The 23192-nt window shown below is 43.4% G+C and overlaps 1 long non-coding RNA gene across 1 annotated transcript; it reads right to left on the reverse strand.

Annotated features, from left to right (window-relative positions):
• Window positions 1–19926: 19926 nt before the first annotated feature.
• Window positions 19927–23192, reverse strand: LOC148182587 (uncharacterized). The gene is made up of 2 exons (XR_015774524.1): window positions 23155–23192; window positions 19927–21279 (listed from the first exon to the last, which is right to left on the reverse strand). It is a non-coding gene; the product is annotated as an uncharacterized LOC148182587 (long non-coding RNA).

Consider the following 23192-nt stretch of genomic DNA (forward strand, 5'->3'; position numbering starts at 1 on the left):
TCTTTAATTTTAATTAATTTTTAAAATTTTAATTAAAATTTAAAAATTAAAAATTAAACATTAAAAATTAAAAATTAAATTAATCTTTGAATTTGGGGTCCTTGTAGCATCTTCTAACCCAGGTGACCTTGCTGACACTTGGCAAGTGCAGGAAAAACTAATCATTTTTTATTTTATTATTATATAAATAAATATATATATTTATATAAATATATATAAAATAATTTTTATTTTCAATCTTTAATTTTAATTAATTTTAAAATTTTAATTAAAATTTAAAAATTAAAAATAAATTAAAAATTAAATTAATCTTTGAATTTGGGGTCCTTGTAGCATCTATCCATCAAAGCCTGTGATCCCTTTTCCTCCCAATTCTGTGAACCAGGTCTCTCCAAAGATGGTTTGGGATGAATAGAGGTTATTTCTGCTTCCTCTTCTCTCCCAGTTTGAGCAGAGGTGCGGGGTTCTCTCTGCTGGGAGCTGCTGTGGAACAACTGGGGAATAAATTCCCTGCTGGAATCCAGCAGCCCCTCCAATCCATGCCCTTCCCAATTAATTCTGTGGAAGCAGGACTCCTGAAAACAGTGTGCTGCTGTTAGCTCTGGCTTTAATTTATTTTGAAGAATGTGTAATTATCAAGCTGTGAGCAAATTGCCATTGCTTTCACCTGGCTCCTTTCGGGGCTCATTGGCATTCAGAGGAGCCTCTGATTAATGAGCAGAGCAGCAGAGGACACAGATCAGCCACAGACCACGAGCTGCATGAGGCAGCAATGCCTTGGGAGAGGCCCTGGGCTGCAAATCTTCCTTTCTTAGTGGAGAAAAACAATAAAAATCCGTAATTCTGGTGGGCCAAGGACGTTCTGTGCCTCGTACAGTGCAGCAGTGAATGGGGAAGGTGGAGCTTTTACAAAAAAAGATCCAGTGTTTCCTCTCTGAGCCCTTTTTAGTGTCCCTTTTGCCTTTTTCCACAAGTCTGGGACAAAGAGGAGCTTCTGGCAGCATTCTGTTTTCCTGTGTCCCTGCAGGTCTCTGTGTGGAGCTCGTTCTGTGCTCCCACTTTTCGAGGTTTACACAGGGCTGTGGTGCAGCATCCTTTGATTTCCCAAAGCCAGATCCAGAGCCAGGCAAGGGATGCTGAGCTGATGGATTTTGTTTCCCTTCAGCAGGAAAATTTTGCATTTTCCCCCAAGTTTTTGGTCACTGCCAACCTTTTAATTTTGCCCTGATTACAGCGGCAATGATCGTCACCATCAGAGGTGAATCCGCAGGAGCTGGGACGAACAGAAGCAGTTTTGGAGAGCAGGGCAGTGTCACTCCAAACACAAGGCACTGATGGAGAACAAGCAGGAGAGAGGCTGGATCCCTCCTGCTTTGTCCCTTTCAGCTGGGATCACCCCGGGTGTCACTCAGAGCTGTGGCCCTTCCCCAGCTCAGGGTCCCTGGGGTGTGACACTGACGGGACGCGATGGCCACGAGCTGCTGGCAGACACAGAGCTCCAAACGCTTCTTCAGGGCTCACTGAACACAGAACTCTCACTGGGAAGCTCAGAGCACCATCAAGCAAGGCTGGACTACAAGTGATACTGTAGAGGGGAAAAGAAAAATCGTGTATTCATCTCTGTATAGTCCCACATTCCAGACTTTTTATTTCATTTTGGGCGTCGTGCGGTTGTTCATTAGTTTAGGGGGAGAGCAGGATTTTTGGTTATGTTTCTTCTAAGCTTCTTTGGGCTGCAGATGCCCTGAGAATGTCAAGTTTTGCCAGAATTCAGAGCTGTGCAGGAATAAACAGAGATCCCTCTGACTTGGGGACTTCAGAGCTTCCTGTTCCTGCAGGAGTTAAGAATTGTGTGCTAAAATAATCAGGTTGTGATTTAAGAGCCCTCTGGGCTGAAAGCTGATAGCAGGAGGAGCAGGATATCAGCTCCAAAAGGGGGACAAATACTTTATTCCATTGAGTTTGCAGTGAAGGAGAGAAAAGCAAAGCGTGGCATGTGAGCCCAGCAGCTCCTTAAAACCCTGCTACAATCCATTTAACAAATTGTTTCTCCTCTATCTTCACCCTGGTTGTTCTTATTATTATGCCTGTTATCTGATGGTTATTTAATCTATATTTTGTAATTACTTCCCTTCTGTCTTTCACTCCAACATACATTCATTTTCTTGTTGCACTAATGCAGTGACCTACATTATCCGAGCTGTAAAAGTCAATTATGCTGCCTGTGATTTTTCAAGTGGTGTTTAGCAAATGGGTTTGTGTATTATCCACCCGTTACCTGGCTCCTTTACAAAAGCCAGCTTTTCCCGGGCACCTTTTAAAAACATCTCTGGAAATACAACAGATTTTTTTTTTTTTTTCCCCCACAATCTGGATGCAAATTGTACTGGGAATGTCCTGCCCACTCCTAGCGTGAAATCAGATATTTCTCACTGTGGATTGGGAATTTATTATCCCAAACTACTCTGCAGTTTCCAAACTCTATCTGAGCCTGTGGATTTTGCATCTCTGGCATTTAATACCAGGCTTTGAGTTAAAACCACTTTTGTGGCGTTAAAGGAATCCCAAAATCATCTGTGCCCAAAATCATCTGTACCCAGCATTTTAATGACACACAAGCACTCCCCAGGGGATGCCTGGGTGGGGACTGGTTTTTAAATCAAGCCTCTCTCATTAATTCCTGGAGCTTCCCTGCATAAAGATCCTCACCCCACAGCCTTTCCCACCCTTCCTGGTCCAGCACTGGGATGTGAGCACGTTACAGATGAAATTTGGAGCCCGTGTTAACGAGCTCTCCAGGCCCATGCTAATTTTGTGGTGGAAGAAAAGGAGGTATCAGAGGGAATTTGATGGAGAGAGGTGCAATCATCACGAAACTCTGTCTCTCTCCTGGCGTGGAGGCTGATTGCTTTATTATTCCACATCATGACAGGGCTCAGGGCAGCAGCCTCAAAGACTGCAAAACCTGGAATTTTTGGGGTGATGCTTATGAGGATTTCCTATTTTTATAGTTAAAGTTGGAAAATATGTTAGGGGAATTGTCCTTCTCTCATTCTTTGGGTTTTTTCCCTTCACCTGTACCTCTTTATTCACTACCTATACATGCACAAAAATTAAAATTGAAGTGGTTTCCTGCAAGCAGGAGCTTCTGTACTGCTCAACAAGTGCTCTGGTGAGCATCTCCTGATTTAAATGTGAGGCATTTTACCCCCTCAGGCATCTGGGGATGGATCCAGTTGTGCCACTGTCATTTCCAGCAGCACGTTTGAGCCCAGCCTTAAGTGGCAACTGATTTAGTTTGGCTTTTGTTCCCCCTCACAATCCCTCCTGTTAAAAGCAGCTGTTACTCCTTCATTTAAGGCAGAGGAAAATTAAATGACTTGCCCGAGGTCATGAGCAGAACTAGGAACAGAATTTCTTGCAGGTCTGAGCTCAGTGATTTAATTGCAGGCTGAGATCTAAAGGTGAACATTTGCACCGATTATTTTTTTACTATTATTTTATTTTTTTAATTTGTTTTTTGTTTTATTTTGGGTTTTTTTGGGTGCTTTTTTTTGGGTGGGTGTTGGGTCTGAGATTCTTGAGGGATCATTCCAGATGGTGGATCAGGAGCTGGGTTCCACCTGTTATGTTTTTATATACTTTATGATACCTGGTTTTTGTTTGGTTTTCACTACAGCATTTTCCAGGGTGGTTTGCAAACCTGATTATTTTCAGAACTTACAAATGAATATCAGAATAACCAGGATGCCCCTGTGAAATCTTGACTATAACTGGGGAGTAAAAATAATTAAGGACATTTCAGCCTCATTTTTGAGCTTGTGTTCTCCCTCGTAGCCCTGGCAGTGCAGGAATGTGTGCCTGGGAGCTGCAGGAGCAGGATTTAATAGATGGGTTGTAAATGTGACAGCATCTTGTCCCTGCCTTTACACAGATCGCTTTGGAGGCCTGGAATTGTCTGAATTCTGATCTGTGCTCGCTGGGAGGTGTTCAGCAATCACACCGTGCTCTAAACCCAGCTGGGAAGATAAACCTGAACAAGAGCTAATGCTACACCAAAAAAAAAATAAAAAATAAATAAAATAAAATCTCTGTTTTAAGAACCATAAGGGAAAAATTTGATTTCCACCAGCCTGGTGTTTGCAGACTGGTGTTCTCTCCTCTCCAGGAAGCCAATCTGAGCTTTCAGGGGGCTCCTGCTGGAAGAAATCAAGCAGCCAAAGGGCAGGTGAGGATGGAAGTGCCTGTGCTCCTGGGAGAGGGAGATGAGAAGTGGGAGAAGGGCTCAGCAGGGCAGCAGGAACGAGCTCTTGTCCTGATTGTGCTTTTAAAAACGCCTGGGAAATGCTGCTCTGAGCTCCCTCCTGCAAACCTGCTCTGATGGAGAGGGGAATTTCTCTCTGCTGCCTCGGGATGAAAAACCGGGCCAGGATTTGGAAAATCCCTCTGTCAGCATTCCCCAGGGCAGAGGCGAGCTGGTTCTACCCCAAGAGAAAAATTAAACCAAAATTTTATTTATTTTGTATTGGCTTGAGAAGGAGGAAGAGCTGAGAAGCGTTTCAGCCTCACCAAAACAGTCCTCTGTTTTTATGTCCTACCATATCTTTCATATCTTTCATATATTTTATATATTTCTAGGACTATTAACACCATTATTTTATATGTATACACACATATTTGTATAAAACATATACATATAACATACATACATATGTTATATAAAACATATACATATAACATACATACATATGTTATATAAAACATATACATATAACATACATACATATGTTATATAAAACATATACATATAACATACATACATATAATAAGAACTTCTCACTTGATAGGCAGTCATTTATTTATATATATATATTAATATATTTTTAGGACTATTAACATCATTATTATATATACACACATATATATTTAAACATCATTATTATATAATATATAATATGTTTTATGTTATATGTGTATACACATATTTATTTATATAAAACAGTTCTCACTGACCGATGTGTTGCAATTAGCACTTCTCACTTGATAGGCAGTCATTTATTTCTATCTTTATAAATATATACATATCATAAATATATTTCTGGGACTATTAACACCAATATTATATCTACACACACATACTTTTAAAAAATGCTTTTCACTGACTGATGTGTTGCAATAAGCACCACACAGCAAGTGTGGCAGATGTGGGTTCAAGGCTCTGGAAAATTAAACATGATGCCTCTTTTTGCACTCTTACATGAAAATACAACATTTTACCCATCTGTCCTGAGCCTGGGGCAGATGCTTCACCGGGAGACCACGCTCCTGATGAGGTTTCATGGCAATAATGTATTTTATTGTTGAATTATTCATCCATTTTTTGTGTCAGGCTGTAACTTAGGCCAGTTGTTTTCCCTCCTCTGCTGGTCCCTGTTTTCTCATGTATCCATCAACACCAAAAGCAACATCCTCAGCTGGAGCTGAAAGCTGGAAAGGAATCTCAGCATTATCCAAAATATTCTGGGATATCCATATTGGGATTACTCAAAAATGGAACTGGAATTCTTTGGCCAGTTAGGGTGATGCTGCCACAGCTGAGGTAACTCCAAAGAATTTCCTTCATCGAGGTCTTCTTTGGGATGCTGAATGAGGAAATAAGATCTAAGAATAAACTGCTGTGAGAGTTTGAATTTTTCTCCTAATTGCTTCCTCCATCTGCACAAAAAAAAAAAATCAGGAGCTTCCAAAATCAGCATTATTGTTATTCCTGTTTTTAATTAAGGGTTGATCCTCCAGGCCCCTCTTTTGCAGCGGTCACTTCTCCAAACTGGCCCAGGCAAAGCTAAAGAGGCAAAGCTGATAAAAATGTGAAACATTTGGTTCTTAACTGACATTTCAGAGGCGGCATGCCCTGGGTGGGGAAGGAATTCCAGGCTGTTAAATGTTGTTGTTTGGCTGGAATTAAGCTACAGGCTCATTTCTGATGGTGAGGTTCTGTTGGGTAAGAGGGGTGTGTTTGTACAAACAGGGGCATCAAGGCTTTGCTGCTGTTCCAAATCAATGTGGTTTGGGGCTTGGCTTTTAGGAATAGCAAAAAAAAGATTTTTTTTTTTTGAAAACAACAACAACAATAAGTAACAACAAGAAACAAAAAAACCAACCAAACAAAAAACAACAAAAAAAATGCCCAAAACACCCCAACAAAAAGAAAAAAACACCAAATCAAACAAACAACCCCCCCAAAAAAAACCCCAAAACCAAAATCTCCCACAACCAACCCCAAAAAAGCTTGGCTCTCAAAAGCTAAATGAGATAAATAACCCTGACAGAGGAAGAAGGAGATCTCACTAAACTGAACCCAGCCAATTTTAACATTCAGAGGTAATTTGAGGCAGTGTAAACGTAATGGAAAAAGCATATTCCTGAAGCTGACTTACAGAACGCTGTATTTGGCTCCTTAATGATGATAAATCAATGATGTAGAAAATAAAATCCCTTTCCCATTATCCAGATGGGCACACAAATTCTTCTCCAACTTTGAGACGGAGGCACCCAAAATTTTCAATTAGCGTTTCACATCCCACTACCTTAAAATTATAAGCAATTAAATTGGAACACGGTGCAGGCACTCATGGAGGAATTGTCTTTCTCTCTCCATAAAACAGGGCCTGCTGATTGATACAATCCTTTAACTCAGCTGAGGGATTCTCTGCTGACACCCTAAGAGATGCGCTGGAGCAGAACTCTGAAATTGAATTACAACCTTTGTATCGAGCCAGAGAGCAAAGTTGTGATTATCAGCTCCTGCCTCTCTATTTCTTCCTTCTGAACTCAACTTTCTCCCCTTTATTTTTATTTTTTTTAATTTATTTATTTATTTATTTATTGGTTTTGTGCCTTGACAAGTTTCTTATCTCCAGTGCCATCAGGTGATGTCCTGGTGGCACTGCCTTCATTTGGGCTGTGCCCACCCCAGAGCAAAAAAAAGGGGCAGAATGGTTTTAGGGGAGCTTGGGCTGAGTGGAAAATTTGCTTTGTTAAATCTTCAGCATCTCCAAAAAACTGAACACTTTAATCTTGTGTAGACAGACTTGTCCATGTTAGGAGAGTGAGTTGGATTTAAATATTCTTTCGTGCCTTTAAAACGTTAAAATTTGACAGATAAAATTTAAACATGCCAGGGTTTTCCAAAGGTGTGGAGATGGTGGGTGTGGAATGTTGGCTGTCTTAATCTGACAAAGGAGTCTCCTCCTATCATAAATGGAAGGGAATTTTGTGATTTCAGTGCAATTAATTGGAATTTGGATAAACTTGGGTTGATTCCCAGACCTCAGAGTTCGCCCCAGCTGCAGCACCTAAAGGATTTTGCTGTGCTGAAGTAGCAGATTGAATTCAATGTCTGGGAAAACCTGGGAGTTTTGGAGTTGCATTTCTTTTTCCTGGCAGCTCCTGGTGTTTCACTGAAGTGTGTCCCTGGGTCTGGTGCAGTGGCCAAGATGTTTCCCATGGAAAAGTTTATTCTGGACAATCCAGAACATGCAAAGGAAGCTCAGCTCCACTAAACTCAGATTATTGAGGTCTCAGTTTAAACCTTAAGGGGAAAATCCCAGGGGAAATGGAACCTCGAGCTGGCTGAAAAAAGGCAAAACTCCCTGGAAATAAGAGGGCAAATTCTTCTCTTTCCAGCTCCCACGGGTTTGATGATGAGAATGATTAAAGCAGGGTAAAAAGTCACTTTTTACAATAGAGGCTGTCATAACTTCCCAGTTTCCTGCATGTGATGGCTGTGGAATTACATCCCATTTTGTTTCCAAATATGTAAATACCACTTATCCTTATGAATAGAAGGTTAATTTCATGACAGCATAACAGCCTTGGATATTTTTCTTAATGAAGTGCTTCTAAACTCCAGATATTTAACTACATCATATTTATGGTGTAATTATTCCTACTTGCTTGGTGCATTTCCAGTTACATAAAATGTGCTGGTTTCAAATAGGCTCAAACAAATGCATTGTGTACTGTAATTGTTGGGTAATTACAGTGTGCTTAGATGGTGATGAATGATGTTCCAGCAGAAATTTTTTCTCTTTTTAGTTCATTTTTTAAAATAATTTACTGTCCCCCAAAGTTGCTGGACAGGTTTCATGCCCCTTTCTTTGACCCTGAAGACAGAAAACACCAGGAGAGTTGAATCATGACTTCTCTGGATTAATCCTCATGGTTAATTGGCTTCAGCACCCAAGAGATGAGAGAGCTGATGAAATTTGTCCTCAGAAAAGCCCCAGGCTCTGGTGGCTTTGGTTTCCTAATGAAAAGCTGTCATCCTCCTTCTGCCAGGACATTTGCTGTGTGTCTTGACTTAAATTTACCTTTTTTTGGGATTGGATAGTGAGAGATGAGAGAAACAATGGGAAGAACCAGAGGAGGAATTCCATTGATTGACACAAGGAAAAGAAAAAGGGAGGGTACACGTAGAAGGGTGATTTGGTGATTTGGGATTTGTACCTCACAAGTACCTCAGCCAAAGGGAAAGAGAGAGGAAAACTGGGATAAAAAGGAGGCTGCATCCTCTAAAAATTTGAGAGATCCCCACAGGAAACGCCCCATGGCCTCTCCCTTTATTCCAATGAAGTTACAGCTCCACTGTCTCCTTTTTGGACACAAAACTCTGGTGTTTGTGCATGAATTTTCCTGACACCAGCCTGACGGATTTTCCCTTCAAAGGGAGCAAATCTTCCAAAATCCCTCCCTAGAGATCTGTGCTCCAGCTCTGTGGGAGCTGCACCACGCTCAGAGCCCTCCTGAGCCTTTCCCCAGGGATCTCTCACCCACAAGGGATCGGGTGTTTCCATCCTCCCCTGAACCTGCCCCTGCCTCGTGTTTTAATTTCCATCAAATCAGCCCCAGTGTGGTTATTTATACAGTGGGTGGATAAATATTCCTTGACTTCCACACTCCAGATCTCCAGAGATTTAGGCCCCCTGAAGAAAATATTACTCTTTGTCAGTGGCACATAAGCATCAATTTGGGGGATTTTTCATAAACAGAGCCTTCCTGAGGGCAGAATTATTGATTTAGCTCTGACCCAGCCCAGCGCCAGCATCACGAGCAGCAAAGGCTCCTCTCAAATTGGGAACTTCTGCTTTTCCTTTAACTTCATTATCAAAACATTCCCCACTCTGAAGGCTGTAATAAAGCAGCCTACTTCTGCCAGAGATAAATTCTGTTTATGATCTGAGCCGTGGCTCTGATAATTGAGACCTGAATGCCAGAAAGTCATAAAAAAGTTCCCCGTGGTCACGAAGTTCCCTCCAGTTTGCTTTTCTCGCAGTAATAATCTTATCTTTCACACATTTTTCTCCTGTTAACCACGGCACATTGAACCATCCAGTCCCTGCAAGAAGCCTGAGCAGTCCTTCTGTATCTTATGGGTTGTTAGGGCTGCATTTCATTAAATAATAAACCAGCACATGGTGTTTACTGGAATAACAACACATTGTACAGGCCGAGATAAGCTGCTGTCAGGAAGTGTCTATAAAGCACAGGCAATTCCAGGGCTTGTTCTTTATGTTTGTGACATTGTTGGTGGAATTTCAATTCTGCAAGAAGAGCTCCTGGTGGTTGTGTGGCCCGAGGGGAGCAGAACCTGCCTTGTGCTCCCTCCTTTGTGCTGCTCTGCAAGGGGATTCTCCAAATAAACCAGCTGAGAATTTAAAGGAAAAAAAAAAAACAACCCCAGAAAGATGTGAAAGTGGAATAACAAAAAACTCTGTAAGGGCTAAACTGGTTTCAGTGGATGGTGAACAAACCGGACCCTGCAGTGAGAATAATTCATCTTTGTCAGCAGAAATTCATCCCACAACCAGCACAAAATCAGGGTTGAGGTTCACAAACGTGCAGAAAGTTCAACATCACCAAAACTCAGGGCACAACACTCTCAGTGCAAGGCTGTTGAAAGGTTTTTGGGCTGAACAGAGCCCGGCACAAGTCACAGGGTGCTGCTGTTTCAGCCCCTGCCGGGTGAAGGGGAGCATAATCCTTCTGGGTAATAATCTGGGATAAATCTCATTTAGTTGCAGGTTCCCATTGCTCTTTCTGCTGTTTTTATTGCATTTTATGGGAATATTAAAGGAAGTTTAGCACTGTGCTGCTGTGCCAGTAACTGGGCAAAAAGAGAACAAGAACTGTGTGACAGCACTTTTCTGCTGTCCTCTCCCAGGACATTTACATCCACTCACAGGATGATTTTAGTGCTTAACACACTGTTCAAACCTCAGAAATACCTGTTTTCCCATGAAAATACTGCTCCAGATCATGGCCCAGAGTATTTTAGTGCTCATTTTCTTTGAGTTATACAGATTTTGGGTAGGGAGGGTAATAAATCATTCCATATTTGCTACAGAAACAATTTTCCTCAGAGCCTGGGAATTTTCATGAGGTGTAGGGGTTTTTCTGGAAATGGCAGAGATGGGTGATGCCTTTTCCCCTGCTGCTCTGGGATTGGAGTTTTCAAGGTGTTTTTCCTCTCCTGCTGCTCTTGAGTGTCACATGAGCCACTGGAGCACTCAGATTGTGTCAGAGCAGAAATACTTCATGCTTTGTCTAAGACTCTTCTCTCATAAAAATAATAAAATAATAAAATAATAACATAATAAAATAATAAAGTAATAAAATATAATACAAATATGGAATTTCTCTGAGATTTTCCATTCTCCTCTCCTCTTGCCTTTCCCTGGGCAGCACTGCTTTCCTCAGCCCTAATGCTCCACTCAGGACAAACCTCAAACCATCTATTTCTTTTTTATTATTATTTTTTTTTATCATTTTTTTCCCCTCCCATATTCCAGCTGTGTAATCAGCTGGAGTTCTGCTTCAAAGGAGAACAGGACAGAAATATCAGCTGCTTTCTCTGCTGCCAGGCTGTTTCTGAGGCTGTTTTCAGCGTGGTGCCTGGACAGCTGTGGCCTTTAAAGGAGCACAACCTCCTCTAAAACTGTGCCTCACGCATCATTTGTGCAGATTGGGATTTTCCTGAGGATTGGGGGTGTTGAAAAATGAAGGGGCAAAGTGCATCTCCATCAATCTTCCCCCCAAAAGCCCTCTGGAGCGTGGGATTGTGCAGAGCAGCACGGATTTTGTGTGCTAACAAGCAAAAGAGAGCAAAAAAAGGCAGCAAGGATCTGTTCCAGCACGTGCTGCTCCGCTGTTAGCTGATTCCTCTGGAAAATCACCACCAGGGCAGCTTTGCTGACTGGCACATGGATAATGCATGAAGAGAGAAATCAAAGTTTCATGGCAGAGCTCGGTCTCGCTCTGGCTGCGACACCAGCTCTGTTTTTGGGTGCCCGCGCTTTGTCCCAGCCTGGGTGACACCAGTGCCGTGGAACCAGGAGCACTCAGGGGTGCTTTTCCTCCTGTTCCCACTCCCACTGGGACATGCAATGTCATTTATTGGGTATTTTTTACAGATTTGTGGAGCCAGAAAACCTCTCTGCGTTTATCCTTAGCCCAGGGTTATTCTCTTTACAGCAACAAACACACATAGGAGGCTGTCCTTGCCCCAAGGATTTAAACAGGAGTGCAAAAATGAAGTTATTGTACACAACAAAAATAGATGAACAAAATCAAGCCTAAATATTTTATGATCAGGGTCTTCTGCCGACAGTAGATCATCGTTTATCCAGGTTTTAATTTGTATAAAATGAAGAGACAGTGAATCTGGCTTGGTAAGTGCAAAGAAGTAAGAGTTTAACAGGAAAATGTGTGAGGGAAATTAAAGATTGGACTCTACAAAGAAAGTGTTTTCTTCCAATTTAGATACAGATTTAGATTTACTGCTGAGCACTGCTGGAAAACCAGGCTGCTGCAGAGGGACAGCAAAATTATCTGTTAGTTCCCAAATTCTCACTTCTGGCATAAACTTCAGGGATCACCCCGAGCTGACTGCCTAAGTTTAGCTGCTCACCCTGTTAAATTAAATTCACTGCATTCAGCAGCATCCTGAAACATGATGTATGTGTTAACTCAGCTCAAAAAGCAAAAATAAAACCATTGACCCAGCAGTATAACATCTCCAACAGGAACTGCGGGCACTGGGATAATTATATTGAGATTTGGAGCCAAGTGTTTTTGAACTAAACTCGTCAATGACTTCACAGATTTCCTTACTTTCTTCCCTCCTGCAAAGAATTATGTTCTCTGTAATGCCAAGCTCCTTTACATTTCCAGCCCACGGGAGAGTTCACAGCATTACTAATTTTGTTCCTCCAAGCCAGCAGGTTTTGATTTAATAAAGGGTAACAGCGTTTTTCCAGCGATATTCCAGGATAATCCAGCAGCTTTTCCACAGGGCTGGGATCCCACTGTGAGCTCGGGGCTTTGCCAGCTCAGAGGGGCTTTGGGGGGAGCCAGGAGAACTGAATTTCCTCCCTGATGTTGCCATGGAGTCAGGGGTGATTTCCTGGTGCTCTTCTGAAATCTGCCAGCTATTCCACTCTCAGGGACACTTTCAGCTGCTCTTGCAGGTGGCTCTGATTCTCTGCACCCCATCCCATCATCTGGGAACGGGGAGGAATCTCTCCCAGATTTCTAAGGGGTGAAGCTGCTGTGGGCTCCTGGGGGCTGGGTTGGCCTGGGGAGGATTGATAATTCCTCGGTTGAGGAAAAGAACAACCCTTGGAGGCAGCAGCAGCACAAAACTGCCCATCAGGAGGAGTTCAGGGAGGAAAACAGGAGGACAAAGTGATTCCCTTTGGGACCAGACCCACCAGGAGGAGTTCAGGGAGGAAAACAGGAGGACAAAGTGATTCCCTTTGGGACCAGACCCACCAGGAGGAGTTCAGGGAGGAAAACAGGAGGACAAAGTGATTCCCTTTGGGACCAGACCCACCAGGAGGAGTTCAGGGAGGAAAACAGGAGGACAAAGTGATTCCCTTTGGGGCCAGACCCACCAGGAGGGCCTGAAGGAGGTTTTTTGGGCACCACCACCCAAGGGAAAACAGCTCTGGAGGCTGCCAAAATATTCCTGGTGCACGGAGACAGCAACACCTCCGTGCTGTGTGAGCTGAGGGGAGGGCGAGCAGGAAAAATAAAAAGCTTTTTTCTCTTCTTCCCCACCATCCATTATTCATTTTAAACATTAACCTTTTAGGGAAGTAGAAAACAATCACACATGCTGGAAAGAAAAATTGGTTTGGTCTTTTCTGTAATGGCTTTTTCAGCTCCAAGAAAACGTGAAAGTTAATTTTAAAAACAAAGGCAGAGCAGGGAAGGGCTGGGAGGGAGAGGAAGGTGAGATGGGTTTTGTTCCTTCCTTCAGCACTCACAGGGCTGCAGAAGGATCAGCTCAAACTCAGCAGCAGAAAGCACTTGATTAATGTGAAGAAAACAGGAAACTTTTCCCTGTGGGGAGAAGAGTAAACCAAAACTATGAGGTGACAGAAAACAGTGATTTCATTTTCAGGTTCCTTCTTACTGAGCTAAGATTTTTATTGGGGTAAATAATGGGCACCCTCTTTGCTCTTAGTGCTGTCAGAGCAGCTCTCCAGACATCTTTTGCATATTTAACAGCAGAAAGGAGGAGAAAGGGGTAGAATTTATAGAAGATGCCATTAATTAGTGCTCACCCTTCTGTTCTGACGGCAGAAAGTGATGTATTTGTAAGAGGTGTGCACCACAGGCACAGTAAACAGGCAACAAGCCTGCGACACTCGCAGTGCTGGAAAGGAAATTGTCAGCTAAAAAATCCCCCCACAAACCTGTCAGGAGGAGTTTTATCAGAAGTCATATAAATTCAATTTATGACCTTTGTTTATGTCTTTGTTCACTTCCACTGATACGGTCAGAGATTTTTAGTTTAGTCAGGGGAAGCTGTGGCATTCCAGGCTCGGGAGATGCCTGGGAGCGTTAAATGCCATCAGAGGAGAGATCGAGGGAGGGAAGAAAAATAGAGGCAGCTGAAATCTGGGCCATGTGTCTTTCAGGAGACAGAAGCTTCATTTAAAATGGGTGGCACGGTTTGAAAGGAAGCGCTGAGCACCTGGCAATGCTTCTGGGGGCTGGGCAGGAGAAACCCTGAGACTTGCTCCCAAAGTCCTGGCTCTGAGGTGTGAAAAAGGGCAGGGGGAGAGGGAACAGAGCCAGGTCAGTGCAAAGCAATCACAAAATAAGTGCATTTTCCTCAAAAAGATCTTCAATTACTCAGGTACCTTTTAGGAGCCATTGAAGAGACTCAACCTGATGCTTTTGGGATGCTCTTGGAGCACCTCACACAGCAAAGCATCTGCCCTAAAAGAAGTTTCACTCGTGCATTTTGGATTTCTTCCTCCTCTCTGCTGCTTCTGCCCCAGGGCTGGGCTGCCAGCACCCAGGTGCGACTGCAGAGGAAAAGCAGAGCAGCTCCTGGAGGGAGCCCGGGGACATCAGGGACTCCTCTGCTCACACCTGGAGAGGCAGCCAGGGACATCAGGGGCACCAGGAGCTGGCTGGAATCCCTGCCTCTCCAAAGAGCTGCTCACCCTGGGCAGAGACATTCCAGCAGCCACAGGTTCCCCTGGCATCCTCCAGAGGTTTCAGGGAGCTTCATTCTCCCCCACTCCTGTGTGTCCTGGACAGTCACCAGTTACACCTTCCACAGCAGATTGGACACTGGGAAAGTGAGGGAAGCAATGTCTGGCACCTCGGTACAGAAAATCTCCTGACACTTACTCATCCCCATCCACTCTGCTATTCATTTCGCTCTTCCTGCCTTAATTATGCTGCTGGCTGAATGTGTGACTTATAACTCCTTTCTTCCCTTCCCACAGACTAATTCTGGAAGCTGAGCCAGCCTCAGAAGGAAAAGCTGCTTGTCCCTCTCAATGGAAGGCTCCCTCCACTTATTGCCACAGAAGAATGTCTGCTGGAAAGTTTTGGGAATGAAAAGGTGTAAATCTTGGCTTTGTGCTCTCGTTCCTCCCCACTCCCTGAAATCCCAGCACCTGTGGAGGAGGCCATGAACTGTGAGGAGTGCCAGGTGTCAGGAGAATTAATCCACAAACACCACAGGGTTCTGTCCAGAAAGGAGACAGAGGAGCTGTAACTTTATTGGAATAAAGGGAGAGGACATGGGGCATTTCCCTTGGGGGCTCTCAGATTTTTAGAGGATTCAGCCTCCTTTTTATCCCGATTTCCCAGCCCCATTTCCCTCTCTTCACCCATTTGCTAAGGCACTTGAGAGGTCCAGACTTCCCAAATCATCCAATACAGACCCCTTCTAATGTGTACCCCCCCCTTTTCTTTTCCTTGTGCCAATCAATGGAATTCCTCTGGAATTTCTGATTCTTCCCATTGTTCCTTTCTCAGCATCTATTTATCAGCAGACCCACAGTTTGTTTGGAAGGACAAACCCCTGTCATTCCTTCCACAGGTTGGGCTGACAACACCCAGGTGCTCCTGAAAGGGAAAAGCAGAGTAGGTTCTGGAGGGCCACAGCACCTCAGGGACTCCCAAATTCCACAAAAAAAAAAAAGCAGAATTTCCCCTGGAGGCAAGGGGAATCAATTAAAATATCTGTTTCAGGAGGTAGAAGGTGTTTATGCCACGGCAGGGACTTTTCCCCAGAGCACCTGAGTTTCATTTTTAGCTTCTGAAAATCTCCTTGCCCTCTCCCAGCCCTATTAATAAATCTGGCTGGCTGTGCCACAGGGCTCTGATGGACCAGGACCTCAGGCAGAGCCAGGAAAAGGCTCTGAGCATGGAAGGCAGGTGAAATAAACGGCATTTTGTGTTTCCCCTGCAGTTTTATTCCTTGCCAATTTGCAGACCTCCACAGCAAGTCCCTGTGTGGAGCTGGCTGGGGGCACGATGGAAATCTGCTGGAGAATGGGAACAGTGCTTCGGAAACTCCACATTAGCTGTGCTCTGGGATAAGCTCTACCGCTTCTTTTGTGGGATAAAATCCCTCTTTTGCCAAGCAGTTGGCTTTTAGGAAACTTAATTATGAGACTTTGCCCTGAAACTCTGGATTCGAGCAGTGTCCTGTGCCAAATCTCTCTGGCAGCTGCCGTCTGTGCTCAGGTAAAACAGAATTTCCTCAGCTTTTCCCTCTTTGTTCCATCAGTGCTCCCATTCCTGGTTCTGTGTCCGCTGCAGTTTGCTCCCTGTTATACCCAGCACAGTCTGTGGGGGCTGTTTCATTTCTCCAGCAGCATTTATTCCTCTCACCTTGTTAATATTTCCTCCCAGTCCGTGGCTCTGTCTGAAGGGGATGCAAGAAATCCAGGAAAAGCCTGGTGCTTGTTCCTGGAAGTGTTCCCATGTGCTGGCTAATTGAAAGGGGAGAGAAAAATCACCCAGTGCTTTGCAGCAGTGCTGCAGCAGAACTCTGTTAAAGAGGTGTAAGATGTTCAAAAAGTATTGGCTTTTCACATGCTGGCTTTCTGCATTTCTAAATCAGTCCTGGGTTAAGCAGGAAGCATCAATAATTGGGATTTTTTAAAATTTTTTTCTAGAGTTTTGTGGGGTTTTTTTTCTCAGGGATTGTGTTCACAAAGCAACAAGATGAGGATCTGGGGCTAAAAGCTCCCACAGAAGAAAAGCACCATGCTGGGTTTTTCCTCTATTGGAATATTTTCATGCAGTTAAGCAAAAGAATTTGATAAAAAGGTTTAATATCTTGCTTCAGCAGTCAGGCAGGACAAAAGTGTGCCAGCTCCTGAGGTTGCTGGAAATGTATTATTTATTTATTGATATAAGTGGGAGGGGTGGTGCCTGTTCACAGTGAGTCCTCCTAGGAACAGCTCCTCAATTTCCAACAGTTTGGGATTGATGTGCCACAGATTTTTATTTTTTTTTTGTAGCTCCTGTTTTATTTGCCTTGCTGTTCTTTTGGTTTGTAAACACTGAAAATAAAATAATCTCTGATTTAAAAAAAAAATAAAATTAAAAATCAGGTGATTTTGGGTGTATTTTAATGTGAATTGTGGCTAAGAGTGTTAAATGGGTTTTTTGTTGTCCACATGAAGGTGGGGTTAATGCAAGGGGTTCAAATCTAGGAATATTCACAAAATTAACTTCGGGTTAATTGAGAGGCCAAACCACACATAACAAAACTGTGTTAGATTATTTTCCCTATATATTATAAATATATATTGTAGATCTATATATATTACATATATTATATATATATTGTATCTTATTTCCAGTGCTGCAACATTTACCTCAGCCCTGCATTCCATCCAGATTAGCCCTTATTTAATTAATCAGAGTTGATTTGCTGGGATTTTCCCAGGAAAAAAGCAATAAAACTGTTTTTTCCACCACCTGAAACAGGTACCAGAAAAGAGATTCCAAACCAGGTCACCGAAGCCTCAAGTTTTAGGTTTCCTTGTGTTCTCAAGGACTGATGTTCTCAATTTGATTGTTGAATTGATGTTCTCAATTCAAAGTTTCTTCCCCCTGCAGCGGAGCTCTGGCTGTGATATTCCATCCCCAGGGCTGATCCTTTTTGCATTGTCAGAAGTGATTTCTAACCACTATAAACCCTATTTATAAACCCCCTGTTCCAAATGGATCTCTGCAGGAAGCTCTGCAGCAAATACCTGTCCTCCCTTAAAAATAAAAATATTTTATATTTATTTACTTTTATTTATGTTTTATATTTTATATATGAAAATATTTTATACACTAAAAATATATTATACATTAAATATATTATACATTAAATATATTATACATTAAATATATTATATTAAATATATTATATTAGATATATTATATTAAATATATTATATTAAATATATTTATATTAAATATTTTATACATTAAAATATTTTCTATATTTAAACTATTAAATATTTTAAATATAATTATCTATTTATGATATATAATTACATAATTAAATATAACAAATATATTAAGTATATATTAATATATAAACATATTTTCTATTTCTATATATTTATAATATTTTATGGTTTATATATTTATATTCATAATATTTTCTATTTATTTATTTATATTTATCTATATCTCAACCTAGAGCTCTGGAATTGACAAAGGAACAAGTAACTACAGGAAAAAGGGAAGAGCTGAGTTGTTCTCCAAGCAGAGAATCCAGCTCAGAAATGCAGCTCAGCACTTGAGACCATCCCTTTTCCACACCCAGGAACCCTGACACATCCTGAGCTCTTTTATTTCCCCAAATTTCAAGTTTCTTATGAATCAGAGCTCTCTTCTTCAGGGCCTCCACTCCATCAAGATGTGAAACCTGTGTTAAAAAACCCAAACCACAAAACCAAACAAACACAAAACCTAAACAAATAAATTTAAAGAATCAATATTTGAAGCAAACAAACAACTTCTTGCCTTAAAACAAGAGAATGAATCAATAAAGGGTGGCACTTCCACACCTCACTGACTTTAAGGAAAGTAAAAATAAGTTTTGCTACCTGGAAAAGTGAATATCTCGATTTTTTGGGGGTGCATCTCTGCTTTTAAAAACTTCCTGCGACTTTTATTTGAGGAAGCTGGGGATTACACAAGGCAAATGTTATCCTTAGAGGTCATTAGCACCCAAGGAATTCTCTTTTGGAAGAGGCAGCACAGCAGATGGTGCTTCTGAGCACAAGGTGGAAAACAGCTGCTCCCCTGCTTATTTATTTCTTGGCTGGCACAGCCAACAGCTTTGGATTGAGGGAGAGGTGTAGAAAGGGATGTGCTGAAGTTGATGTTTTTTGTCCTAATTCTGTTCAAGTAGAGCTCCAAGGTGTGCTCTAAGCTCTTTAAGGGGATTTTAGCAGGAACATTTACACAGTGATCAACAAGATAAAGGCACGTCGCTGTCCTGGGTCACCTCAGGAGAGCTGGGGATGCACATACTGATGCTTTTTGGGGCCACCTAAAACAGAGGCCAGACAAAATGAAGGGAATAAAAAGCAGTTCTATTTATTGAAGGGCTTCAGGTGCTTTTAGGGCAGACAAAGCCCCCACAGCTCACAGGTTTTCCCACTTTTGTAAGTTTGGTCCATTTGCACTCTGGGTGTTCATCTCCCAATTCCAGCTGCAGGGAATGAAGGAATTTCCCCCAAGTTTGCTGTCCCCAGCTCCCTTTTGTTTCCATCTCTGGGCCCTGAGGCAGTGAGGTGTCCTTGGCTGCCAGGCCTGGAGAGGAATTGTTGTGTCTGCCCAAAGTGGGGAAGCAGCAGCTCCCAGTGTGTGTGGAGTTTGGAGTTCCACACTGAGGAATGGCAGGAGTACAAATGTGTGAGAAACAGAAAAGCTGAAATCCTGAGGCATCACTACAAAGGGGACATTGAGGGAGAAAGTTAAACTGGGGCTTCTGAGAAGGAAAGAGCTGAAGGAGAGGGACAAGAACGAGGTGTTTCCTACTTGTGGTGCAGCTGGGAATGGGACCAAAGCTGCCATCAGGGCCCCAGAGCAGGGACTGAGCAGCACCCAGGGCAGGAGCTGTTCCAGGAGCTGCTCAGGTCCCTTGAGCAGGCAGAAGAGGCACTTCAGCAGCTCAGGGTGCTGCTCATGACCTTCCCTTGGCATTTTTCCCCTCCCTGGGCAGCTCCAGCACAGCCCTGCAGCCCCTCCTTGGCTCTGCCAGCTCCTCTTTGTGCCTCTCCCTAAAGGATTTTTGCCCCCAGCTGGAGTTTTGGGCAGAAGAAAGCTCAGCATTGTGGGGAGTGCTTAGGTCAGCTCTGAGACCCCTGGAGGAGCCACATGGATGGCACAGAGCTTCAGCAACCAAATTAAAGACTTTTCCTGAGCTTATTCCTCCCAGTCTGTTCAGGAGGAACCTCAGCAGAGCCAGATCACCACTGTTGGCTCCTTGGCACCCCCGAGAGCCCTCCCAGTCCCCACATCTGTGGGTGGGCAGTGCCAGCCCATCCCCTCCTTCCCTCCCTTATCCACTTCCAGCTGCAGCCAAGGCCTCACTGGAGGCAGTGAAAGTGGCTTTTATTGACCCACAGATACAAAGAGTACACAAAGCAAACACTTCCAGCAGCAAAACTGGAGCCCCTTGTTCACCAAGCCTCCCCCACAGCACCCACCACCACCATCATGCATCTGTAAGCATTTACTGCTTTTATAATTGATTGATTTAGGTTGGTAACACTGATGCTGCTCATAATTCTCTTGGACCATTAAACAGAGCAAGTGTTTAGGGGCAGGGAAATCAAACGAAGAAAGGAAGCAGCAGGAAGATACAAAGCTGCACCTTTGCAGGGTTTCACAAAGGAGCTTTTACAATCCCAGTGAGAGCAGAGCCAAACAATCCTCACAAGCTGCTTGCTAAGGGAACAGAACCACTTCATTTCCCTGCTCCACCCCTGCCAGAGGGAATGTCTTCTGTGCTCCATGCAGGGTGCAAGACAGCCAGGAACATGCAGCAGTCAAGCACTTTAAAGATGACAAAAATAATGTCCTCTTATTGTATATAAGAAACCCTGTCTTTACCAGTCGTTTTTTTTTTCTTTTTTGCAGGTATCACACTGGGCACTCGATCCTTTTCCAGCCCACAGGAGCCTCACTTTTGGCTGCTGACTGCACCAGACTCAGCTTTAGGTTTTATTTCTGGGGTCTTGAGGTTCTTCAGCCACCTGCAGAGAGTGCAGTGTCCTGCCCTGTGCACCCTGGTGCTGGGTCTCTTGTGTAGCCCCGAGCTGCTCTTCACTGTCCCTGGCGTGGTCTCCACTGCAGGCTGCAGAGGGAGGTCCCTTGCTGTCCCCTCTGTGTCCCCTCCAGCTGCCTCAGCTCCTCCCTGAGTCACAGCACGAGTTTTCCCATCTGGATTCATGGCAGGGGGATTGTCCCCAAGCTCCTGCAGCTCTGAGCTTCTCACCATTCCCTGGGCCACGGGTGAGGACCAGGAGGGCATTTCGCTTTTCCTGCCTTGCTCTTCGCCGTGCAGCCCTGCAGCAGCACCCTGGGGTCTCTCGTTCTCAGGGAGGCTCACACTGCCCCAAATCCCTGCACCCTGGGCTGGCTGGGCCGTGGGGACAGCAGGGACAGCAGGGACAGCAGGGACAGCAGGGACAGCAGGGACAGCAGGGACAGCAGGGACAGCAGTTCTCTCCTCAGCTGGCAGCCTCTCAAACCTCCTGAACCTCCTGCACCAGTACTGCCTGTGGCTGATCTCGTTCCCCATGGCGTGCAGAGCAAGTCCTGCTCACAGCTTCTCCAGGGAATCCTGAGGCTCTGGGGGACGTGGGCACCAGCAGAGCCTTTAGGAGCAGGCACAGATCCTCAGCCCAGCCTTGCTGAGCTGCCAGGCCACTCCTGTGCCACCTGCAAGAGAGGAAAAACCCAACAGAAGCCACTCAGCCCTGTGTCAGAGCAGAAGATCCCCTTCAAGATGAAGAACAGATTCCCATTTAATTTCTCAGCCCTGTGTCAGAGCAGAAAGTGCCCCTCTAAAATCAAATTCCATTTCAGAGCTGCGGGTTTTATTGTTTTTAAGTCAGTCTTAGGAAGTCTTTTGATGCCACTGAGAGCGTTTAGGAAATCACTCCCTCCCCAGGACTCTCAGCTCACACTGCACTTCACAGTTATTAGTTTATATTCCCAAAGTAAATATTACTTAGGTCTCCTCTTGTTTCCTAAACCATTTATTAATTCTACAAAGAAGTTCACATTTAGCCAGGGAAGCCATTCATACACCTGATAAGACATGGAAGGGAGAAGAAAGGAAAGAAAAAGAAAAATATCTCCTTATTGAGAGGTGAGAAATAAGTGGATTTCAGGCCCTTGGGTCATTAATTCACTTTTTTTAGAAACCACAGCAATGCCACTGCTTCAAACTCAAACATTAAAAAGGGGCAGCACATTCTGCATGCAGAGAAACATTTCCCTCAGGTTATGTTTGTAAAGGGCCTTTGTACAAGTGCAGCATTGCCAGAAAACTGGGAAGGAGCAGGAGGAATTTGTGTGCAAAAGGGAAAGAGGGACCTGCACACAGCCCCACCAATTCCCTTTGGAATCTGCCATGCAGATTGCTAGAAAGAGGCTAAAAGCTCATCATTAAGCAGGATAAAAATGCCCTGTTTCTGACAGCCACAAAGCAAACATGAATTAAATAATTTCTTTGCAGCACCTCAGCCTTTACTCCTGGCTCAGGGTGATAAAGTTGTGCTCTTGACAAGGGCAGCCAGCAAGTTCAACCCATTTCCCCAGCAGTCCCACACCTCAGCCTGTTCCACTCCACATCCTGGGCCACTTTTTATCACTAAATATTTAAAGTAGGATAGAAGTGCCACAAAACATGATCTGATTACGGCTGTGCTGCAGAGAGAGCTCAACCAGGGCAGAGTGAGAGGAGCAGCGGAAAAACAGATCCATAATTTAGGAATTACAGTTTTTAAAGTGAAGCTAATGGATCCAGAGCAGTTTTGCTGCACTGTTTGAGCTGCTTTTATGGGTGGAATCTGTAAAAATATGTGATTCCATGGTGGTTAGGCACTCACTTATAAGACTACATGAACTTAATCACTTAAAACTACAGAGCTGCAAGAAAGGAAAAGCAAGAAAAATGAACCCATCCACTTCTACTGGAGGAGAAAAACCAAAATAAGATGCTCTTCGTTATCAAAGCTGCAAAAAGGCCAGGTAACAAATAAATGAATGTTTTGTAAGCAATTGCTGCACCAGCAGCAAGGATTTTGTGTAAGTGAATATATCCAGGATATGTTTCGTGCCATTTTGGTAAGGCAGTAAAATGCCAGGAGAGGAAAGGGAAATAATAACTTATTTTCTGTTATACTTAATTTATTTGTCATCACTGCAAAAGCAGCTCAAAATATGACAAAAGACAGAGTCTACTGCAGCTATCTCCAAAGAGGGTTTGATTTTTAAAGACAGAGGTATTTATTACCTTAAGACACCAGTTATTTTCATATGTAGGAAAATTATTTCCCCTTCCTCATTTGACCCTTGCATGCTGTGAATGTTTCATTTTCAGTCCCATTTTGCCACCAGCAGAATTTTGTTCGAAACCAAAGACACAAGAAAGGATAATTACAGTTCTACAGGAACCCTTAAAGGCAGAGCTCTCCCTCACTAGAGAAATCAAACAGAACCCTCAAAAATAAAGTACAAAAAAACCTTCCTTCCCAAAAAAAAAAAATCCCAAAACTCAAATTTGTGTCACTCAGTGTCCACACTCACTTGCAAAGGAAGCACCTTCCAGAAGCTCCCAGTGGAGC

This window comes from Pseudopodoces humilis, chromosome 25 (assembly GCF_049639895.1).
Source record: "Pseudopodoces humilis isolate 2021_Gansu_Grassland_sample_001 chromosome 25, ASM4963989v1, whole genome shotgun sequence".
NCBI classification, from domain to species: domain Eukaryota; kingdom Metazoa; phylum Chordata; class Aves; order Passeriformes; family Paridae; genus Pseudopodoces; species Pseudopodoces humilis.